Source organism: Misgurnus anguillicaudatus, chromosome 17 (genome assembly GCF_027580225.2).
Source record: "Misgurnus anguillicaudatus chromosome 17, ASM2758022v2, whole genome shotgun sequence".
NCBI lineage: Eukaryota > Metazoa > Chordata > Actinopteri > Cypriniformes > Cobitidae > Misgurnus > Misgurnus anguillicaudatus.
Genome location: NC_073353.2, coordinates 40,516,774 through 40,540,705, shown reverse-complemented (window position 1 = coordinate 40,540,705; position 23,932 = coordinate 40,516,774). Strand labels below are relative to the sequence as shown.

Genomic DNA, 23,932 nt, shown 5'->3' with positions numbered 1-23,932 from the left:
GTTCAGCTGACAAAAAAGTTTGAAATCCCCTGGTGTAATGAATTGTGTTCATGCCAATATTTTGTCTTGCAAAGATGTAGAAAATTAAGTTTGTGTAAATTTAAAACATTTCTATTAACTTACTTGCGTAAAGTTTGTTTCAGGCCTAATATGCAGCTGAAAAAAACTGTCTCTGCAGCATTTCGTTTACATAGAAAACTAAACTTACCTTAAAGTTTACCACTAACTATGCTGTTGCCTGCGAGCGCTGATGTTTCCTGCAGGAATTGTTAATGTAGTCGAAATTGTTATTGAAAGAAAGAAAAACAAAATGCAGAAACATGGTGGGCTGACAGACTCACGGATGAGGTCTTTAACTTCACAGACTGCCCACACACACCCCACATGTGTTTAGGAAGCATTCGTTTGGCTTGTATCTCTCTATGATTTACATTGCGAGCAGCGGACGGGGTGCTGCAGAAGAGACCGCAGTGAGGAAATGGTCCATTTCTCCTGATGTTTGGGAATGGAAACAGAGGAGCATATGTTGGGATTTGAAGAGTCAATCCATGAATAACCTAAAGCAATCTTTCTTCTCTGTCTTTCTCTCTTTCTGGGCAGCCTAGAAGAGCAGCAGAGCCGTGCGGGGAGATCTGACTTCCCTAAAGTATCGGGCTATAGTCAAAAATATTTACACTGCCAGGAGGTATTGTGTGAAATATTCGCAAAAATTCAATATTGTGCTGACCTCTTACTGCCTCTCTACTATCTCTGTTTCTCTGGATTTCGCTGTCTCTTACAGTAACTGATCGCTTTATGAGCCGTCTTAGATTATAGATGGATGGATTTCACATGAATATGTTTTGTTTCTTTAATTATCACGCAGGGCTTGTGAGGAAGGGCTCACCATGTCTTGTGTTTATTGATCATAGTTGCGGCTTGCAAGCATAAATGTTGCTGTTGTAAATTTTAAAGTTCATCAGGGTATCAGATGAGGTTTTGTGGGAATTTGCGAGACTGACTTGACATGTTTGTGGTAGAAAATGCCTTAAAATGATGAATCAGAAGTGTGTTTTACTTATTTATATAGCACTTTTCACAATTGTTCATTTTTATATGAATTTTGTTTGCAAATTGTTTACAAATTCACAGGTGTCATAGATATTACAGCTTAATAATTTCATACTATTGAAAACAAAATTATTATTATTATTATATTATGATATATTTTTCTGATAAACACATTAATGTTGCTATAATAAAAATATTGTACTATTTCGGGCCAGTAAAAAATATCATATTATAAAGTGAAAATTAATGAGGCTACTGTTTGATAAGAAAAGGAAAATAATTACATATTACCCTGATAGATGAGAATAAAAGTATTATTCATAGTATTAGTTCATAGTATTAGTTATTTGATTCAGAAACATCAGTTCAGCATTACTGAAAGTCAAATAAAAGACTGAAAAATTCTTATGTGCAATAAAATAAAATTTAATATAAAAGATGTAACAGATGCTGGTGTGTTAATGTTAAAGTTAAAATTTTAATATATATTAACAGTTTTACATGCAGTGAAAGTTTTGCTAATTTATAGAAAATACTGACTGAGAAGTACAAACAGACAATTATGGTCATAACTTGGTCTTTTCTTTACTGTTTTCACTGTTAATAGCCATTTTCCCCAAACAAGATTTTTTATTTATTAGGGCTGCATGACGATTAATCGCAACGAATTGTTTGCAGAATAAACTTTTCTGTTTACATCATATAGGCTATGTGTGTGTATTGTGTATAATAATTCTGTATACAGTATAAATAAATAAAAATATTTACATGTGTATATACATTTTTATATTTATATTTTATTTATATCTATAATTATATATTTTTCTTAAAATCATACATGTGTGTGTGTTTATTTATACATAATTAATATGCACACATATATGATGTAAACAAAAACTTTTATTCTGCAAACAATTTGTCACGATTAATCGCTTTGCAGCTCTATTATTTATTATTCTTTTTTAATAAAGGTCAAGGTCAAGGGTTCGAACCCAGGAAACATACGTACTGATAATGTAAAGCTTGTAATGCACTGTAAATCACTTTGGATAGAAGCGACTTCCAAATGCGTAAATGTAAAAGAGACTCTGATATATATATATATATATATATATATATATATATATATATATATATATATATATATATATATATATATATATATATATATATATATATATATATATAGCAAATTATACATTTTTTATGCCATATACTTTAAAAAAAAGTTTTACAGTGTTTTTTTTAACTGAAATTACAGGATTACTGTAAGCTGTTAGCCAGTAACTTATTGTAGATTTAAGTCTATGCTATTTACTGGCAACAAATTAACATTAAACATTCACTTAATCTTTACAGAATAAAACTAAAATAACAGCCTCATGCAAAGCATTCTGGGAAAAAACTGAAAAAGGTTGATGAGGATGCTTTCCATGCATGAGGATTTTTTTTATATGGATTTTACTTCATATGGACTTTATTCTGTAAAGACAAAGACTTGTTCATGTTTAATGTTCATTAATGTACTGTTGCCAGTAAATAACATAAATTTTAATCTACAGTAAGTTACTGGCAAACAGCTGCATAATTACAGCAAATGTTTACAGTGTAAATCATTAGGATATTAAGCAAAGATTATGTTACATGAAGAAATTTTTTATAAACAGTCTGCCACAAGATTTAAGACAGGTACAAACTATTACCCTTTTTAAATCCAATCTCAAAACTTATTTTTATAGTCTTGCTTTTAATTCAGTTTGAGAGCTGTTCTTTTTATGTTTCTTGTGTTCTAAGAGGACTGTACTGTTATTTTATTATTGAGTTTAATGTTGTGTGTTTTATTTTTTAAATTTTACTTATTGTTTATTTTATAATATATATATATTTTTTTAATTGTTTGGCTTTGTCTGCAGCACTTTGTGAGACACTTGCTGTTTTTAAAAAGTGCTAAATAAATAAACATTGATTTGATTTGATATATTTCCTACCATAAATATATAAAAAATGTATTTATCATTAGTAATATATGTATGTGTTGCTACGGACTTAATTTGGACAACTTTAAAGGTGATCTTAATATTTAGATTTTTTTTGCACCCTCAGATTCCAGTTTTTTAAATAGTTGTATCTCTAACAAACCATACATCCATAAAACCATACATCAATGCAAAACTTATTTATAGCTTTTAGGTATCCTAATTTCAGAAAATTGACCTTTATCATGGTTTTTGTGCTCCAGGGTCACATATTCTTTATTTTTTTATCTTATATTAGTTTCTGAGGCTGATGTCTGTGGTGTTTCTCCATACAACAAGAGTTCATGGTGAACACAGCTGTCAAGCTCTAGACTGGACGTATTACATATAATATATACAATACATATAAAGGTGAGATTAAAATAGTGCAAGTTCATGCAATAGTTTTGTGTGAGGAGCACCTCCTTAACATCTCATTCTTCAATTTCTTTTGAAACTCAACAACCCTGCTTTTCTTCATTGTATGGGCAGAGAGCCCTCAGTACATGCAGTAAATCTTCCACAGAAATAAAGTCGTACAGATTTTAAGATACATATTTCTTATGAACTCGGTTGGTTTTATTACAGATGGCCACTAGAGGGCAGGACATATCCAGACAGAAGCTCTTACAAGTGCTCATTAGAAACAAACTGGATTGGCATATTTCAACTTTTAACACATTTACATTGAAGTTAAGACTCGTAGTGTCTCACATAATCATTTGCAAAAATCAATCAATATAACTTTAGTGTTTAGTAAGGATTATGGAAAACTAATGTTAAATATAAATGATTTACTGCGTATTTGGCACATTTCTCAGTAACAGTCCATTGTGTGTGTGTGTTTATGAAAATATATACATATTAATGTAAATATGCAGTTCTGTTAGGTGCAGGGTTGTGTTTAAGATGTGTACTGTGTACACAATGTGTAGCTAGTTATTTAAACAATACAAGTGAATGGGATGTCCTCATTTAGATCTGTGTGTGTGTGTGTGTGTGTGTGTGTGTGTGTGTGTGTGTGTGTGTGTGTGTGTGTGTGTGTGTGTGTGTGTGTGTGTGTGTGTGTGTGTGTGTGTGTGTGTGTGTGTGTGTGTGTGTGTGTGTGCGCGGCACCACAGATTGTCAGGGAGGAACAGATGTTAGGATCAGAGACACTAAGACAGTTCACACGCACACACACACACACACACACATACATTTGACAAATACACCAGAAATGTTTAAAGTAAAATCAGTTCTGGGTAAACAATTTATCCTTTTATAAGCTATGCATTTAATACATATGTGTGCTCCATGTGCTGTGCTACTGCAGGGCTTTACCAGCTGAGCTACAATATAATTTTTATTATTTGAAGGTAAATAATAAAATATGTCCTCACGGCTGCGTGACAACCGCACGATCACAGCCAGTCTGAACATATTTGATATTTGCAGTAATGGCTGAGGCTGTTTACTTCCTTAATACATGTTATTTATTGTAATGTATATGTTTTATTGATGGATGATAATTCTTGGAAAGCATTGTCTTTATTATCTTTTCACATGAAATTTGTCTTGTTTTTACAAAAAAGATTTTCTCAATCTATTGTGAAATTATATCAGCATATTAAATGGCTTGTTAGTGTTTAAAGTTGACTTCAATTATAGTTATTGAGTAATTTGGTCACCAATGAGATTTCATTGTTGGCAGAGCTACTCATCACTACACCACAAAATGTTGTGTTGTGGCCAGTGAGGACAAAACACAAATTACACTATGCGATAATGTGTAACAGTGTATGAGATCATTTTATTTGAATAAGTTACAGTAGAAAATAAAACCAAAAATGACCTGGCCATGTATCTTCTATACTTAAAGTGCATCTATACTTTAAAATGTAATCTCATTCTGTGATATTAATACTATAACATTTTCATAATCTTGTTCATTTATTTTTCCCTTTTCAGGCAAACATCAGACCATCAATCTCTGGAAACATCTTACAATTTCAGCTTTTTATTGCAGGTAAACCCTTTATACGTACGTCTTTCTCTTTGGATATAGAGCCGAGGCATCGTCTTTCTTTGCCACTTGCATTAGCTTTTATCACAGCTCTTGTTATTATTCTGCATTTTACTGGAATGTCTTCAAAACATGACAAGTGCCTGAACAACAAGACTAATGTATTCGGTGGCAGGGGAGGAAAGCGGAGGGATTGTGAAGTGTGCGGTGAAGTGAAACATGAAAGGCTCCAGACAGGATGTGACACGGTGTCGTTCAGCTCGTCGCAGATAAAAAGCTTCTTCTCTTCCCGAACCCCCCGCAGCACGGATCCAGCCGAAAGCCGGCCCGCAAAAATCCTCCTCGCTATTAAACCGTTTGTTTTCCAACATCCTTGCACGAGCAAACCCAAAAAGGTGACAGCTGATCTACATGTGTAAAACTGCTGTTAGTGTTACTGAGAGCTGCTTTGAGTCTCTATGTCTTCTCTGTCTCACGGACGCTGTTGTGTCTCGTGTCAGTGTCCTTCACCGGTTGATTTATGGTCCTGCACTCTGATTTGTCAGTGCACAACAGAAGACCGTTGTCATCATCGGCAGACTTTAATTCTTACGCTGTCTGCTAACCAGGCGCAACATGATCGTTCAGCATCAAGTCATTTAAGGAAAAATGCTGAATGTGTGTACATTTAAAATTTCTTGGGTTAATTTAACCCATCATCTGGGTTGTCCCTTTTTGACCAAAAGTTCATTGCAGGGGTGCCACTAAGTGAAGTTAGGCCCATGCACTTTTGGGGCCCCCAGTGGTCATTTTTATTAGTAATAGTAATAGTACAGGGTTCCCACACCTTAGTTAACTTCAAATTCAATGACCTTTAAGGACTTTCCAGATCCAATAGCCTAGAACTAAATGTGGGGACACATTTCAAGTGAGAGCAAGGTTACATCGTGTTACCTTTAAAGATACATTGTTACAGTTCCCTTTCGAGGGAACTCGCGCTGCATCACTGCTGTGACACTTTGGGGACGCCTCCAGGGGTAAGTGCGTCTAAATGTGTATATCAAATTCAACCAATGGTGAGGCTTAACGACAAAGACGGTGACGTGGTAGCCAGGAAGTATATCGCTATCTGAAATATTTCCAAAGACGGCGTTACAGGGACGCAGGAAGTATGACAAGAGAGACGCAGCGTCTCGTTCCCTTCTCAGGGAACAACAAGGAATCTTTTTTTTCCAGAAAACTTTTTGCATAAAATAGATTCAAGCTATTTCAATGACCTGTATCTATGTATGTATATTTTCAAAAACTTCCCAGGGCCTTGAATTTTTTTCCCTAGATTCACAAACTTTCAAGGATTTCAAGGACCTGTGGGAACCCTGTAGTAGTAATGTAATCGAAATTATAAATGTATTTTTAAAAGAGATCTATATTTTTTTTGTGGAGCTTCCTTAATGTTACAAACCGCTACCTAATAGTTAATTCAATATTCAATTATCACTACTGAAAATGAAAATAATGTAATTTTGATTTTGTAGCCACCTGCCAGCTTTCTCTGTTAGCAAACTATGCTAGCTGACTTTTTGCTAACTATCACCGTGTATGCTAGCGGACTCATACACATGCAAGCGTCGCTCTCACTCGCTCTTCCCAAGGGAGTTTCCCCAACTCTTCACCCAGATGAAGAAGGTGCTAATCAGTATGTCACTGAGAGCCTGCGTGTGAAAACCAGACACAGAAAAGTCTCAAATGTAATTGTGAGATAAAGAGCATCACAGTTTGATTTCAAACATTTATTTCACTGCTTTCAATTGCTGACATGAACTTACTCAGTCAAGTTTATATTTTTACAAAATGTTCTTTACATTATGTAGGATGACTTTATTTAGAAAACAGTAAACCACAAATAAATAATTCATCTGGGTTTTCACAAAATTATCAAGTGTATAAAGATTTTATAAAGGTTTTTGGGTAAAGGTTCATACACACCATATCATGTATGTTTGATTACTGTACTGTATTTTTCTATTAAATTTACATTTGGTTCGAAATGAGTGCAGTAGGGTGCCTAAATTCACATCCTTAGGGCCTAAAATTGCTAGTGGCGCCCCTGGTTCTTTGTAATGAAAAAGTTTCTTTAGATTAGAAAAAGGTATGAAAAAAATTTATCTTTGACTGAAAGGTTCTGAAAGGTTCTGAAAGGTTCTTTGGGGAACCAAGATCAAAAAACGTACGAGAAGGACTGCACATCCAAAAAAACCCAAAACGTTAGGGTACAGGTGCTGGGCAACAAATAATCAATAAAAAAACAACAGAAGAAGACCGCACACTGATAATCTGCTCCAATATAATGATTTAATGGTGCAACGTTTCGACCATCAGGTCTTCGTCAGGCACAATATTGTATTCAAGGGAACTCGCGTTGTGTTGCTGTGGTTATGCTATTGGAACGCCCCCCGGGTGTGTGTTTGCATCTGACTGTGTATTTCAAATTCAACTAATGGTAGGGAGTACCGTCACCAACTGGGTGACATGGGAGCCAGGAACCATAAAAGGGAGACTCAGCGTCCCGTTCCCTTTTCAGGGAACAAAGGTTACTTGCGTAACCCGAGACGTTTTTCTATGGCATTGCTGTAAAGAACCATTTATACTCTTAAAGGGATAGTTAGGCCAAAAATGACATTAATCCCCTGATTTACTCACCCCGAAGCTGTCCGAGATGTATTCAGGAGAGAGTATCAGCGTAGTGTACGCACTTTTTCTTAGTGACGTATGACAAATTTAGAGGGCGGGGGCACAGGGCAGCAGCAGAGAAACCTCCGTAAACTGCGTAAGCTCTCATCTTGAATGCGGACGCAACTAAAATGGGTCGCACACAGGAAGCGCAGCTCAGCGCCGCGCCGTTCTAAAAACCTCGAACACATGGTGGCGCATGTCCGCGCCGGCCAGCTACGACTCAGGAAGTTGCTCAAATCCCTGTCGCGCCACAGAGCGCCACTCACATAGCTTAACATTAAATAACATCATATTTTTCCCAAATCGTTAACGATTAACATTGGCTGCTAATGTATATTTTGCATTTTAAAGTAGACGCTATCTGACAAAATTTTTAATGTGCATTTCCGGTTTACGATACCTCCGAGTTGTTCTAGACGCGATGCGACGTGACGCTGAGCTGCGCCGCTGGTGTGCGACCCCCCTTAAGATGCCTGCGTTACTGGAAACTTGTTATTTTCGTTTATAAAGTTTTAAATGTGGATATTTCTACAACAAAATCGGCGCGGATTACCCTCAGAAGGCCTTTGTTCATCATCATGGAGCCGTTTGGATTTATTTTGTGAAGGATAGATGCACATTTTTTGGACTTGAAGGACGTCTGAAAAATGATGGACATATGCATCTCGGACCGCTTCGGGGTGAGTAAATCATGGGTTTAATATCATTTTTGGCCGAACTATCCCTTTAACAAAGGTCCTTAATAGGTTCTTCACAGTGATGTCATAGAAGAACCATTTTTGGTTCCTCAAAGAACCTTTCAGTCAAAGGTTCTTAAAGGAACCATTTCTTTCTTACCTTTTTCAAGTGGTGAAAAAATGGCTGCTATTTAGCCAGAAATGGTTCTTCTATGCCATCATGAAGCACCTTTATTTTTAGGACTATATAATAGTTCATCCAGTTCATCCATGCTGGTCTTGCGGGTGCAAAGTGTATCAAATACAGCTTTACACAGATTTTAGAGTTGCCGTCTTCAGTTTCTGTGGGTGCTGTGGTGGGCAGTCTGGCCAAAGTGAAATCTCAATGTATTAAACTTGAATGTTTATGTGGATGCCTGGTATTTAGGTTGAAGTGCTATCAAACAAATTGTTAAATGCTTGAGGACATTGGTAAGCTTTTAAGACTAGTTGATTAGACAACAGAGCAGGCTAGACTCATTCATTGCTGTGTTGGTACGATTTTGTTTAATGCTTAAATAAATCTTTTAAATGGTCTCTTAAAATGAAGTTGAGGCAGGAGAAAACATTTGACACACTTCAGCTTTAATTGTGTGTCTTTGTCATCATACATTCAATGCTGCACTAAGTTACCTTTGTTCATAGCACATTCCCTCGGACGTTTGTTTCTAAAGAGCTTCTTCTTTCAATCGAGGGCTTACAGGAAGACTAAAGCCATTCGTGGCCATGTCTCTGGAGCTTTCTGTGTCCGACTCCTCTCATAGCGGCCCTTGTTACAGGAAGTGTTAATTGAATTAGAGTTCACTGCGTTCCTCCAGACGCTCCTAGGAGGGAAAACACAAAGTGTCGGTTCATGTGTATCTATGTTAACACTTAATTCCATTAAAGATCTCGACTGCGCCAGTCGTGTCGCAGCAGACGGGCAGCTCGGTCTTTGTAAGCATTCTCCGGACGTTATTCGAACGTCGGTACCATTCGAAAAGATTACACTCTGACCTTGGTACATATCGTCCTATTGATACATCTATGGAAAGTCCAGGGTTGCTTTTGCGTTCTGCGTGGAAGGAGAAAAGTCGGCGAGGATATAGACGAGATTTGTTGATATCGTCTTGGTTATGGACACAGTTAGAGCGGCCCTGACCCGCAGTTGCCCGCTTCTTTTAGACTACACTGAGAGTGACTGAGGCTCACAATAGCCTAAGCGGACATCACAATAGACGGTTGGCCCGAGGACGCTAATGCATTCATCTGCAGAAAGCATCTGTACCTTCGTAGCTTTTATTTCATAATGGCCGGATTGTGTAATTCTGAAAGATTCCCTTTGAAAGACACTCTTTATTAAGAAAACAGGAAGTTGATAGCTAATGGAAGAGTGGAAGATTTTTTTATTAATACAGCTTGTGTCTTTTCAGGGATAAGAAAAACCTGTTATTGTTTTGTTTACCAGCAGGATTCCCTTACAGATAGAAGCTCTCAGCGTGTCGCAAGCTGCCGGCCATTAGCCGGAGTCACTTTTAAAAGACCTAATCGTGTAATATTGTAAAGTGAAAAATTCAGCATAAAAATTCATGACAGAAAACAGCTCCACACTTACAGTTGCTCCACAGATTTTAAGCGGATTGTGTTTTTATATTTATTCAGTCCCTCCAGAAAAACGCAATTATGCGATCACATGATTCAATGCATAATAAGCCAAATTCCGCATATTTATGCGGAGGCCAAATTTTTTCAAATACGCCACAATTTCACCACATAAATTGCAGATTTGCGTGCACAAAATATGCGGGGCTTGCATGATTTCATAATCCCGCATTTTCGTGGCAAAAAGTCACAAATATCTCAGCAGTTTTTACATGGTCCCACAGTTTTTGCAAGTTCCCGCAGATTTCCGTGCACAAAATATGTGGGGCTTGCATGATTTCATAATCCCGCATTTTCGTGGCAAAAAGTCACAAATATCTCAGCAGTTTTTGCATTGTCCCACAGTTTTTGCAAGTTTCCGCAGATTTCCGTGCACAAAATATGTGGGGCTTGCATGATTTCATAATCCCGCATTTTCGTGGCAAAAAGTCACAAATATCTCAGCAGTTTTTACATGGTCCCACAGTTTTTGCAAGTTCCCGCAGATTTCCGTGCACAAAATATGTGGGGCTTGCATGATTTCATAATCCCGCATTTTCGTGGCAAAAAGTCACAAATATCTCAGCAGTTTTTACATGGTCCCACAGTTTTTGCAAGTTCCCGCAGATTTCCGTGCACAAAATATGTGGGGCTTGCATGATTTCATAATCCCGCATTTTCGTGGCAAAAAGTCACAAATATCTTAGCAGTTTTTGCATTGTCCCACAGTTTTTGCAAGTTTCCGCAGATTTCCGTGCACAAAATATGCAGGGCTTGCATGATTTCATAATCCTCACATTTTCATGGCAAAAAGTCACATATATCTTAGAAGAAAGTTGAAAAATTCTAGTCATTTGAGACATTCACGCGGAAATTCGCGTCATGGGAGGGGCTTCTGCGTCTCCGCTGAGATTCTGCTCACTTCCTGTAATCACGTCACTACTTTAGCAAGGTCCTGATTGGTTAACGCACCGTGGGAATTGGCAGAAGGTCAGATTTTTCAACTCACGCGTTTCCCGCAGCAAAGCTCAATTCGCACGGAACGCGGCATCCTCGCTATTCACGCCGTGCCTACAGCGCCGCAGGATGCCTAATTGCGTCTTTGGAATGACTTAACATGTGAATCACTCGCGCTTGCCGCCTCTACCTCGTCTGGTGTGAACCCTGCATGACAAGCAGTCTGATCACACGGTGCTTTGATGTCTTATAACAATCGTTCTGTGCAAGTGCTGCATACAATTGAACACGCTTATCGACATGCGTCTTGATATAATGGGTATGGTTTTCTAACAAAGTTAGCATCCGGAGCGGAAAAGACAGAAAAAGTGCATGCCTGCATGATCATATCACCGTATTTTTTACTGCTATGCGGAACACAAATTACAGCTTGCTGAGTAACACTGGTATAAACAGTTCTCCGGCAAATGTGGAAAAGCTGGAATATCAGGTCGCATTAAATTCAAAAAGTCATAGATTTGTATAACATGTATTTTTTTATAAAATATTTTCATGGTTAGATATTGCTTTACTGCAGCATTTTTGAAAGTGTGGGGCGGGCCCCACTGGTGGGGAATAGGAACATTCCATTGGGGCGTGACAAATGGAAGAAAATGTTGGTAATTTTTGTGATCTCTATTAATTCCTCTATTTATTGACCATAAACTCAAAATGACACATTTAAATATAAACCTATCTTAAAACAACATCAGACTTTGAAGAAAATTTTAAACTTAAAGCCTAGTTGATTACCATTTTGTGGGGGCGATTGGGGACAGGTGGGGCTCATAACCCTTCCCTACCTACAAAGTGGGGAATGGCAGAAAAAGTTTGAGAAACACTGCTTTAGTGCTCCTGTATAGCTCAGTGATAGAGCATTGCATTAGTGGCACAAAAGATCATGGGTTCGAACCCAGGGAACACATACTGATAAAAAATCAAGCCTGCCACACAAGCTTTGAAGAGTGAAGCCAAAACGTCTCGATCGCCCCCCAGTGACTGCTCCCAGTATAGGTCATAAACCCCGCCTCCCCCATGTTATTCAATGGGACTTGAGACCAACTAAACAATTTAATTACACTTCAATGATCTTTTTTCCGTTTCTGTCATTTACTGTAGTTTTATCACGCTTATGTTAATATAAGTGTTTGTTTTTAGTTAGTTAATTAATGCTATAAAAACGGTGGTGTCACGTCATGATTGACAGCTGTGATATGCGTATTCTGCGAGGGCGGGGCCTTAATTCTGTGGCTTTACTTCCTGCTCACTACTGCGCAGGACTGGTCCCGAAATCGCTACTGAGCAGACTCAAGACACAACGGCTGCGTTTGCAGAGCGTACTGTGCAGCTTACCAACCGTACAAAAATTTCACATTACTTTAATTTACATACATTTATGAGCAAAACCTCTTCACGTTTTTGACGTCAGTGTAGTTTATATAACTGTAATTTGTTTAATACACATTGTTTTCATCCTGTTCTGATGCGTGTACAATTATAGACATTAAAAGCCTATGGCACATTATCAAATCTGTTTCTCTGAAGTTTATGATAAAAGAAATGGGTTCACCCAAAATGCAGGATTGTTTAAACCCATTTTGGGTCAAATGTAAACATTTTCTAGGTTAATTTAAAGAATAACCCAGCATTTTTTAGAGTGTACAATTGGAAATCTTGGTGAAACGTTTATTATTTACAACTCAAACAGTCATGCAGAAGTCATGAAAATGTATTGCTCAAACGTGACCTGCATGCATTTTGTAAACAGTGAAGCAAGCCTCCGTTAAACCCCAATTTCATTCTTTACCAGAAAGATAGGCTATATGCCATGTTTTAGTGCCTATACCAGTTGGAAAAGGCTTTATATGATCATTTTTGGTTACGGATGAATTGCACCGGCACAATATCTATTACTCTCACACTACTGGAACAGTGAGTGATCTATGGGATTGCATGCGAGGGGTTGCATGGCATTCGCATTTAACATGTGACGCTCAGTAAGGAGTTTTGTTAAGTCATCAGATATTGAACTAGACGAGATGAAAATGCACCCTCATCAATATCAGCATCCAACGCTTCTTTCTCCAGACTGATAACCTTTGACCCTGTGAACGTTCACTCAATCGGTAGGCGACTCTGCATCTTGGTGGCTCAGAGAGAGAGAGAGAGAGAGAGAGAGAGAGAGAGAGAGAGAGAGAGAGAGTATTGTGTTGTGTTGTGTTGTGTTTGTATGTGAGCTAATGTGTGCATGTAGTAAATTCACTTGACAATTGAACTTTCCTACATTTTATACTGATATGCATATAGCAAACAACTTCATGCAGTTGTTTGATTTGTCACGTTACTACCAAGAAAACATTCAGTATTGAGTTGTGTATCAGCTTTGTGTGAGAAACATTTTCAATAGGCTTTATGCCCAGCTGCACTACTTCCTGAACTTCAATTCAAATTCAATTCAATATTATTTATATAGCAATTTTCACAATAGTTAATTGTTTCAAAGCAGCTTTACATTAATAGATGTATGAAAAGCATAGAAAAACGAGCATAGTAATAATGTAACGTATACAGTAAAGTAAGTTAAGCCAAAGGTGGCGGACCCTCCAGGGAAATGAAAAAAATTTCAGCCAGCCCCTTGTTTCCTGTCTGCCATTATTGGACAAACTGATTAATCCAGGTGTGCCTGATCTCAGTAGTCACAACAACAATAATTACACACACCTGGTTTAATCAGTTTGTCCAATAATGGCAGACAGGAAACAAGGAGCTGACAAGTTCAGGAAGTAGTGCAGCTGGGCATAAAGCCTTGAAACTCGCCTGAAAAGTCCGCTCCCCTTCTCACTCTCATAATGGGAGAGGGAGGGTGTTACTGCGCCGAGTCCAAGTACTCCCAAAAGTGCTATTACGCCATAAAATATAGTTCCTCTTTTAAATCCGCTTAGAAAAGCGCTACGTTTCATTTTGTACCACCAAACTTGCTCGTATAACTACTCGTCTTAAATAGGAAAAACGTTGATGTGTTTGGTCACTTCTAACTTTATCTCTAAATGGTACCATTGAATGAATGGGGCTAAGCTAAATGCTATCGAAACGTCGCAGCGCGCTCCAGCGCTTACGTGCACACACACAGATGATAGAGGGATGTATCAACTCTTCTTAGTTAAAGAGCCAGTAAGATGACAATTTTAAGCATCCTATCACTATTTATAAGTCCCGGACAACAGGTTTAAATGCATGCAAGGTCAAAAAACACTGTAACTTTCTCAAAATATAAATTTAAAATTACCCCATTTCTCAGAGATCCCCAAACGATTCGTGTGAAGCCATTCAACGACTCAGCCTGCCTAAACCCCACCTTTCAGTAGCCTACTCTGCTCTGATTGGTCAACTGACAGAGTGTCTTTGCACACAATGCACAGATCACAGATCAGTCATACAGACCACAGATCGGTGGCACAGACCAACAACAGTGCAACATGTATTGGCCTCGTGCTAACATGATTTACTGAGAAGACATTGTCAACATCAATACACATCATTCATCATTAATCCAAGCAATAAATACGACGATTGAAACTAACATTTTACACTCATTTAAGCATTTATCTAAACTAACCGGGTCATAGCAAAACCGTAAATAAGCATGCATTAGCCGTTTGCTAACGTGACTTTCTGACAGTAAATTAACATTTTAAACACACAACATCATTCATCATTAACCCAAACAATACAAACGACGATTGAAACTAACAATTTTACACTCATTTAAGCATTTATCTAAACTAACCGGGTCATAGCAAAACTGCTTGCTATCGTGGCTCTGACAGTATATAAGTTAGAGTTTAAACAACGATATCATTCATCATTAATCCAAGCAATAAAACGACTATAGACATTTTACACTCACTTAAGCAAGTATGTAGCTATAATCATACTTACAGGTTGTGGTTAGGAGACGCATGTTGTTCCAAATAAAGTGGGTACTGAACCATCTTTCATTGCCAAACGTCTAAACCCCTCCGTTAAAAATTTATTTTAACCACTGATTCTTCACAGCCAGACACGTTTAGAATATCCCTCCTTGAAAAAGTCTCCTTTGGTAATGAAAACAAAAAATGCTGAAAACAGCGTGAGCTGATGTTTACACTGACTCACACACTTACTAGCTGTGGGCGGGTCATAGTTTTCGTTTCTCCCGCAGGCAAGGCTGTAGGCGGAGATTAGTATCTCATGTGACGTGGATAAGTTCGTGTGACGTGGATAATATCAGGAAGAAGACTCACTCCCTATAACGACTCGTTTCAGCGATTCAGAGTCGACTCCCTGCTTTAGAAGCCAATAACTTTATTAATTGTGCACTTTTTGGTTCAACTACTTTACACGTTGTTTACATTGATGGACAGCTACACGACACACTGCAATAAAGGTTAGTTTCGATTTTGGATCTGTGTGGCTCTTTAAGGTAATAACATATTTTAATATTGAAAAAAAGTAGACTATTCCTTTAACCGTTCAATGTAAGTAAAGAGAAGAAGTTTTAAGCTTACAAAGAAAAGTCAGATCACTGGCAGAGCTCATTTAACACCAATGAGGACATATTTATGAATAAAGACATTGATTTTGATTAGTAAAACACTTAAAACCCTACTTACAGTCCCTTTAAGTGAAACTTGCATCTCATTAGCGACTGTATTAAAAAGAATCCTCTATTTTTGAGGCATGTTTACTTTTATGGGTAAATTTGTGATCAACTTAATTCCTTGTTTTAAATGATTTGTGTGTAAAAAATATTTTCTGTGGTGATCAAACTCCTGCCATAAATATTGTTAAAAAAGCTTGTTATCCCACATATACACACCCAAATGTTTCTAACGTATAGTCTTTATCTTTGTAGTTGGTCGTCATTGTAATCATACTGCAGTATTCAGGCTGTGATGGGTGAAATGTTTGTGTGGCTTTTATCTTTATTCTCACAGTGTCATGCGTCTGTGTGAGTTTTGCCAGGTTTCCTTTTATATCCATTAACACATATACAGAGTCAGTCTAAACATTATTACCTGCAGGAATGTGCCCTGGTCAGCGTATGAAAACATCTTACATCAACAGTGAGGATTTGTGTTAAAAGCACACTGATTCAGTCCTTTAGATGAGTTTTCCCAATGCGTCTATAGTGAAGAGGATTTCTATGTTCAACCTGTTTGAATTCAAGGCCACAGAGTTTATCTGAAGTTAAATTACTAATGAAATATTTCACATTTTCTATATTCCAGTGCTAGTTTACCTTGTTGTTGCACTTGTGTCTGGTTTTAAAAATCTGTTTATGAAAAAATGTTTATTAAAGCCAATCTTATTAACATTTTTCACTTCAGTAAATGACTGTACATTTGTCAGAATGACTTTCAAGTAAATAAAAAATTTGCTATTCAAACACGCAAGGACGTTACGTATTTTTATGAGGAAGATATCATTCACACATCAGTACCAAAATACTGCTAAAGAGTTAAGAAAATGCAGATATTTTCATTTGGTAAATAGAAAATATCTCAAAATTTTACTTTGTGTAAACAGACGCTGCCTTATTAAAATGGTTTTGTTCACAAACAAGCTCATTTTTAACCAGTAATTTACCAGTAAAGACTGTATGTGTGAAAGCGGTTATTGTACGTGTTGATGAAACTGTCATGCGAAGAAGACTTATTTTTGTTGTTAACAACATTTCTGCTATTTGGCTATTAAACATAATTTAATAAATCCCCAGAGCATTCGGTAATAATGAAACAGATGTGATAGTGTGCAGGGTCAACCTTTGAGAAACACTGGCTTACTGTATTGTGATTTTTATAAAGAAATGTAAAATTAATGTCTTTTATCATATTGCTTTAGCAGTAAAGGCACGTTGATTGTAATGGTGATCAATAAATAATGCTTTCCTAATAAATTTACTGTATGCAATCAATAAATGTATTATTCTAAGAACCTCAACAAAAGATAGTAAGATTGTAAAAAATTATACATCTTAACAATTTTACATGCATGAAATGTTTTAGAAACGGTCCATATTTATGCACTGTGGATATAAAGGCATAACCCGCCATATAATCGTTATCATAAAATGACACCCTGTAAGAAATCGAGCAATAAGAAACTAACTTTAAACCTTTTATTTTTGTTTGTCTTTTCTGAGGTTGTTGTAAAATTACAGGTTTTAACAGATTATTAACTCTTTCCCCACCAGCATTTTAAAAAAATGATTATGATTTTCACAAACGTTTCAGAAAATTATCTTTATATAAAGAAAGTAAAAGTAAATTCTAAATTTAACACAACATCCGATATCAGCCCTGTTATTTTGTCATCTTTTCTCCCTTTTTTAATTAAACTAATCTGTTTTGTATAATAAATCTTTGAAAATCAAATTAATGTTATTATAATACTATGTAAAAGTTTGTAACAGAAAATAGTGGTTTTCATCTTGTCACTTTCTTGGTATAAAAAAACACCTTTTCACCGAAGTTAGTCAAAATGGATTTATTGTGTTTTGGAACCAAACTCTTCAAATATATACAGTAAATACAATATATCAAATAAAAAACAGACCCTCTACTTTCAAACAAAACCCCTGTTTCATCCTATCTTCATTTGTTCTCTTTTTACAAATCTTAAATTTGTGAAGGTTTCTTTAAAAATAAAAAATAAACATTTGCATGTATTGCATTTTTGTGAACAACTTTTGATAGAGATCAGATTCAGAGCAATTATCAAAGCATACACAGAGTCTTTACTGTTTGGCCTGAGTGGATGTTTCTGAGTTTTATAAGTTGGGTAAGAGTGCCACCTGGTGGATAATAGTGGAAATACGAATTGCCAGAAACACTCGTCATTGGAAGGGAAGTGTTTTCTCTTAATTAACGAGTTAACTCATCAATGGCAGGGAAAGAGTTAACAGGCTCTGTTCCATGTGAGGGACACCTAAGTTTACTTTAATATTTTGCAGGTAATTTTTTATCTATATATACGGTTTCAGCAGTAACAACATAAACACGCGGCTTTCGTGGTCATCATGTAACTTCCGGTAAACTCTGCGAAAAATAAATAACAACAAAGTCATTTTAAAGTAGTTTATTTATATAACAAGCAAAAAACAACACGTAGATTACATAGGAACCCAAAACATTTGTTATTTTCGACGAGGTATTTGTTTAAGAATTCAGTTTGATCAACTAGTCAGACCATTAAACAAACAGAGTTCGGACCAGACGCTTATCCCGTCACCACACGTGCACACGATGAAACGGTCTATAACAACAAACTATATATCATTGGAAATATCTAAGATGTTTCAAAACCTTTTAGCAGTAATAATAATGCAGTGACAGTAATTTATTAATTTGTGACAAGAGTATGCAGCAAACTGATGACATCTAGTGGCCGTTGTTAGTAAAACCACAAAAATATGATCATTTTATGTATAAAGTTAATACTTTATTGCTTTATGTACTTATATATATATATATATATATATATATATATAAATTGGGTGGGGCAAAATGTATTTTGCCTATTTCAGAATAAGTGGTAAATCTGACCCCTCATAAATATGAACTTCAATTTGACTTCAGTAGTATTAGTGCTGTGTCAGAACATATAAAGTGTGAAATACACAGCAAAACAACAAAAGCTGAGAGAGAAAGAGAGAGAGAAACAGGTAGGTGGAGGAAAGGAGAAAGGGAAAGAAGTGTGGAGAGAGAGAGGATATAGATAGATGTAGAGAGAGAGAGCGAGAGATGGTGTGAGAGAGAGATGGAGAGGTGACAGAGAAGCGGAGTGGTTGCGGAGGAGGGGGGCAGCTGCCGGCTGGGATTAGATACCTGAATCCAATCTCGAGGAGCAGAGGGTTCCAGCAGCGCTAAAGTGTTTTCAGGAAAATTTCTCATGTTCCCCCGCCAGCTGATTACTTCCAGATTTTAGTTCTGCTTCAGTGAAGATGAGCAGCACAGACACTTTTTGTCAGCCGTGGTTAAGATACAGTTCGACACCGGTGAGATGTGCTGTATAATCACAGCTAAACTAGGAAAAGTGTGGGAGAGCCACCAGCCAATCATCGTATGAAAAAAGACGTGACATTAAATCATAAAACGGCAGACTATACATTTAGACATGCGGGACTGTGGGCTTTGATGTGAAATTGGGTTATAGGTGATGTGTGTCACTTTTACAATGATCAAAATTATTCCTACCTTGCCAGTTTGGTGTGCAACTTTAAGTTCACAGTTATTAAAACATTTCTCTGTTTGTTTGAGCAACAGTGTGAGTTTTGGGAGGATACTCCACTTTGTCAGCCAATGGCAGATGGATGATACCTCAAATCGTGCAACTCGGAGGTCCTTCATCCTGGTTGCAGGGGCGTTGCTAGAATGTTGAGTTTGGTCAATGTAGGAGTCGAATACAAAAATCTAGGGTTTCAGAAAACGCAAGCTTCAATCTTTAATACTTGTCATTTGATATCGTGAGTGTAACAGCAATTAATCATACAAATGTCCCCGTATCAAAACAGCATCTTGCTCAGCATTGCTTTGAGTGTCATGAGGGAGTTAAATCAAAGACAACGGGTGACTTCTATTTCTGATGTGACAGGACTAACAAACGCTCGCTCTCTTTTCTAAACAAATGTCAGTTCTGCTCTTTTTACTTCGTCTCATTAACCTCTGCTTGTTCATCCGAATGCACAGACTTCTCACAGCACCCTCCTCATCTCCTGGCAGACTCCACGGCCCTCCTGGGACCCTGTGAAGAACCGAGAGGTTGGTTATTCATACACCCTTAAGCTCTGCGAATTTATCAGCCAAGAGATTTTTACTTGTACCCAGACTCATTCACTTCCTCTCTTTGTTTTCATTTCGACATTTTTGCGTTATTTAATTACATTGTCTCTTCTAAATATGTTTTAAAATTTTTACAAGCCTTACAGTACAGTAGATTATTCAGGTCATTTTATGTCCTTACTTTATAATGAATTTATTAATAATAACAATATGATATGGAATACAATAGAAATCAAACATTTCCATTTTTTTTCAGTAGGAACTGAATAAAAATCAGTTAAGATAAGATTTTTTGGAGTGATTTAAGTTAACAGTTTTCTGAAATCTCATGCCATTTATTGAACTGCTGTACTAACATACACACATAAAGAAAACAATCCACTTATTGTTTAAACAATTTTTTACTGCATTTGGATGAAATGGTGAAATCAAAAGGCTGAAAAATATAAAAAAAATATATATTTTTGTTATATCACTCAGGCCTACTGTAAGCATAGGAAGACTGTTCTAGCATGTTCTGGTGTGTTGTTCAGTCCATCTCTGCTGTAGAGATGTGCAATCTCAATAATTCAGCAGTGGAATTGATACACTGTGTAAACACGGCAGAAGACAAGCTGAGCATCACATCATCATCACATCCTTCAACACACCTTCATCCCAACATAACCTGACTCTACATCTCCACCTTCACTTCTGTATACAACGTTATCACTACAAAAAATATGTGTTATTACAGCGAATGGAAATAAGTGTTCAGATGCAAAATCCTCTAACTGGATGCAAGTGCTTCTTTCTACAAAACATATTAACTCATTACACACCAGCCTTTTTTTTTTAAATATTAGAGAATTAGGAATTTTGTTAGAGATCAGATACAGAAAGAAGATCAAAACATACACAGAGTTTAAAATGAATTAAAATCATTTAGATTTTTTTTTAAAAATTGGGTAAGAGCGCCATCTATTGGATAGTAACGGAATTACAGATTACTGTAAAAACTCATCAGGAAAGCCTCATTGGCAGGGGAATGTTTTCTCTTAATTGACGAGACAACTTGTCAATGGCGGGAAAGAATTAAACAGTTGCAAAATTAGTGCAGCAACTAAGGATTATTTTCATAATTGATTAACTCATTCACCGCCATTGACGAGTTATCTCGTCAATTATGAGTTAATATTTAACTAATAAATATGCCTTTCTGGACGAATTTCAGAGTGAAAGTGTAATACCGCTTTTATCCACTTGATGGCGCCAAACCGAATTTATCAAAAACGGAAGTTAAAAAGATTTAATGATTTATTTTAACTGCCTTTATGTTTGATAGTCATTCTGAGTCTGATCTCTAACATAAATTCCTTTACAAAAACGCATTTTTTTAAAGCTTTTTGCTCAAAATGTTAGCCTGACTACGTCAGACTTCGTACTACCGCTAAATTTCATTACGCTACTCAGTCTGAGATACCTCCCATTCAAACCGTTTTCCCCCGGTCTCAAAACGACCGTCCAATCAACGAACAGAGGGCGGGCTGAGAGCCGTGACGTAGACGCTAAACGCCGAGTCACGGTTGTAGTTTGTTGCGGACATGGAGACACAGAAAGCTATTTGCTCTGTTGTGGAGAACCGGCACTTGCCAACTAAACCCCGAACAAGAAAAGTGTTTGTTAAACATTTGAATGGAGATTATGTTGTTGCCCTACTCCCGACAAGTTTTTGGAAAAGTTTAATTTATCAACTTTACCGATCGTCAGCGAGAAACTGTGTGCAGCACAGCTTGACGTGCACAACGATCGAGAAATCATGGAAGGGAATTATATTGTTCACAGTTAATGGTGGAGGACGCGTGGGCAAGCATTCTTTGGTGACATTCCTGATTAACCATAAAATATTGTAGGAAGATTTAATTTACATATGGTTATGGTTGTCTTGTGGAAGAGTTTGAGAGGAGAGAGGGGCTTTTCTCCCATTAGACGTGAGTGGAAACACACCGTAAGGATAATGTTCAACTAGCTCTGGCCCGATTTACTTTACATAATCTGCAAAAGTCGTTCATAGCCATGTTAACTCTGGTATTTCACTCGATGGGTTTGTTTTCACATCATACGTGTATTTTACAGCAGAGATTCGATCGATGCGGCTGATCCGGCGCATAAAGCACATCATATCTAAATGTTATGTGTGATTGGCTTACGTTATGACCAATGATTTTAAACTTCAGACAAGCCCCTCCCACGAGAAGGAAAACGATTGTCAATTGTGCCCAGCCAGACTCTGTCTATGAAGCGAAGCAAAATAGCAGAGGATGGTATTACCAGGCTACAAAATGTTGTATTTTTGAAGAGAAATATCCATATTTCAGTGGTTAAATTAAGTGGAAAAAGTAAATATATAATGAAACGTTTTTTCCCCATTTTGTTTGTTTGTTTGTTTGTTTATTGTTTGTTTGAAAGCAGAGGGTGTGTTCTTTAATTTGATATAATTTGTATGTTTATATATTTATAGATGATAATTTTTCCTGCAAGGAATTTTGTGAAACTTTTGTTAAAATCACAAAAATGCAGGTGGGCAACTTTTCTCAAAAAGGCTGGCGGTGAATGAGTTAATCGGGCAATTATTATTATTTTTGATTAATCAACTAATCAGATAAAACAATAAATATTAACTCAATTAGATTTTTTAATTATAACTAAATAAGGAACTAAATTAGGTTATTCACGTGTAGAAGTGTACTTTTAAAAGTGCAAAATCCACACCCTATAAAGTTTTACTAATATAATCTTTTTGATTTTGATATTTTAAGCCTAAAAAAAAACTTTCAATAGTAAAAAATCTTTAAATGTCAAAACATTCTTCAGGAATGTGCCGGTGAGGAAATTTTGCCACAGATTAATAAACTCATTTTAATCTTTAACTTTAGACCTTGATGACAATTAACATTTTTCGTTATTAACTAAATAAATAAGACACTGTGAAATGAAACAACCACCCATAAAGAAACGGTGCCTGGCTAATTTTAAGCGCACAGTTTGTGCTGTCCAACAGTGGTGCGGGAGCACGTGACATCACAGACCAACTAATCGACAATGAAATTCGTTGACAACGAAAGCAGTTGGGCGTGTTACAGAGTATTTCTGTGCCGAATGCACTTCACCAGGGTTTCGGAAAGTTTTTTTCGATTACGGATCCAGCCAACCCAGTCTCACCCCATGGCGTCAATATTTGACGACACTTGACCATGCGTCAATATGTTGACGCTGAGGGTATACCTTTCGCGTCATTTTTTGACGAACTGGGGACTGCAATACTATTAAGTCCGTTGCATTCTCTTTCCTATTTTCTTACCATTTTCTACCATTTTCGTGTCGGTTTAGGGTTAGATTTACATAATGACATCCCTACCCAAACCTTTCCCTAACCCCAATGCCAGGCGACAACTGTTTAATTTCGCGTACCTAGTAGTGTTGAAGTCCCCAGTTCGTCAAAAAATGACGCGAAAGGTATACCCTCCGCGTCAACATATTGACGCATGGTCAAGTGTCGTCAAATATTGACGCCATGGGTGTGAGACCGTGTTAATCCAGCTGACGTTTCAGGGGTTTCTATAAGCATCACTTATTTTTATGGGCACTTCCCCCGGAAAACCCCGCATGCCCGTCAATCAGTGGGAGACACTAGAACTTACAAACATTACATCACGTGACGTGACAGCTTTGTTTAATTTCATAACTCAACAATGGCACGAAAGAAGAAGTGTGTTTTTGGATGTAAGGAGAAAAAAGCCAGCCTTATGAAAACAATGGATATAGTTTATTATCCGGGGTAGCAGCTGAGATTTGCATGTGTGTTTGAAAAGTCCCAACCAGATCATGAGTTGCACGCGGTAAGTAAGACTTCTGTCTTATGTTGAAAATAGGCACCTACATATTATATAAATGACACAAACATGTAGTGAATTATAAGTTAAACCGTGTTATAGTGTTGCATGACTTGTACTCTCT

The 23,932-nt window shown here is 36.9% G+C and overlaps 1 long non-coding RNA gene across 1 annotated transcript in view; it reads left to right on the top strand.

The window, feature by feature from the left end:
• The first annotated feature begins 238 nt into the window (after window positions 1–238).
• LOC129452340 (uncharacterized) overlaps window positions 239–23,932 on the top strand; it is a 39,429-nt gene continuing 15,735 nt past the window's right edge. Inside the window, exons 1-4 of the long non-coding RNA XR_008647086.2 lie at window positions 239–685; window positions 3,325–3,437; window positions 5,016–5,073; window positions 19,844–19,915. This is a non-coding gene — a long non-coding RNA (uncharacterized lncRNA). The remainder of the gene's footprint in view (window positions 686–3,324; window positions 3,438–5,015; window positions 5,074–19,843; window positions 19,916–23,932) is intronic.